This window comes from Carlito syrichta, unplaced genomic scaffold, assembly GCF_000164805.1.
Source record: "Carlito syrichta isolate Samal-C Ts95f unplaced genomic scaffold, Tarsius_syrichta-2.0.1 Scaffold303669, whole genome shotgun sequence".
Lineage (NCBI taxonomy): Eukaryota > Metazoa > Chordata > Mammalia > Primates > Tarsiidae > Carlito > Carlito syrichta.
In genome coordinates, this window is record NW_007247765.1 from 1,012,407 (window position 1) to 1,013,819 (window position 1,413).

The following is a 1,413-nucleotide window of genomic DNA, read 5'->3' on the forward strand; positions in this document are numbered from 1 at the left end:
CACAATCACGGCTCTCTGCAACCTTGACCTCCTGAGCACAGGTGATCTTCTCGCCTCTGCCTTGCAAAGCAAGGAGGGCCAATATAATGTCTTCCCTTGCTCCACAGAAGTGAGACGGCAGAGGGAGGAAGGTGATTCCAGGAAAAATGCCTGCTGCCGCCGGCATCTCCCAGAGAGCACTGGGAGGCGCTGACTCTCCTGGAGTTCAAGCATCACACGGACACATACGGTATCACGTGTGGAACAGCTGGAACCAAAGACATGGAGCCGAGGGACACACTAGTCCCAGGCTGTGACCCTCCACTTTTTTTTTCTCTTCTAATTTTTATTTTAAAATTGTGGGATGCACTTCAGGTTAGGTATACAAATATTCATTGTGCAGGTACCCTTGTTGATGAGGTGTGCCCCCTTCCCCAGGCAGATATCGACTACTGTCAATCTCACCTCTCCCCCGCCCCACCCCCGCAGTTTCCCGTTACTGTCAATCCTCTTCTTATAGTAATACAGTAGTTGTTCAAGGTCCACTTATGAGTGAGAACATGTGATACTTTTAACGCACGATACCGGAAACAAGAAATTGTCCATTCTCATGGTCAGTGTGGGGCAGGAATCACTGGGAACTCAAAGACCATGTGGCACCAAGCCAGGAGATAAGTAGAAGATCAGGCTGGCCCAAGGCAGACACATTCTCCTTCATGAATCCCTTCTTGAGCTTTGTCCTATTTCAAAGGGAGGCAGAACGAGGTGTCAACACCCTAACTGCATCGGATATATCTTGCTGCTTGACATGCATATAATTGTGGCTTCACTGACCACTTGGCAGGTTGCATGTAGTCTGTTGGCTTGTTTTGTGGCATCCCTGGCTCTCTATGGACACCAGATTCCCTGCGGTTGGAGGAGGGCCTGGTTTTTCCCAGAACTTCGGCTCAGGCCCAAGTGAAGCTTTACTTCCGGTGTCTTTCCACAGAAACAAAGGTGAGCAGTGAGTCCAGGAAGGGTGAGGGAGCAGGAAGAGGCGGGATTGGGAAAGAGGGGCCCTGGAAGGGAGGTGGGCAGGTGGGCTGGACATGGTGGCCCCAGATGACAAAGCACACAGATGCGAGTCACGATTCATGGGCGAAGCCCAAGGCTGAGCAAGTGGGATGGCTCAAGGTGACAACATGGCGATATGGCCTGGTCGCTGCACGTGTCAGGAAGGGGAGCACAGGAAGGAGGAGAGGTACTAACTTGTCATGCTTTTTTTAACATAGTTTTTTCTTTTTGCTCACCCAGGCTGGAGTGCAGTGGCATAGTCACAGCTCATTGCAGCCTCCTCCTGGGCTCGGGCGATCCTCCAGCCTCAGCCTCCCGAGTAGCTGGGACTTTACAAGAAGTGCTCACCACAACGTCCTACCTATTTTTTTTTTTTTTTTT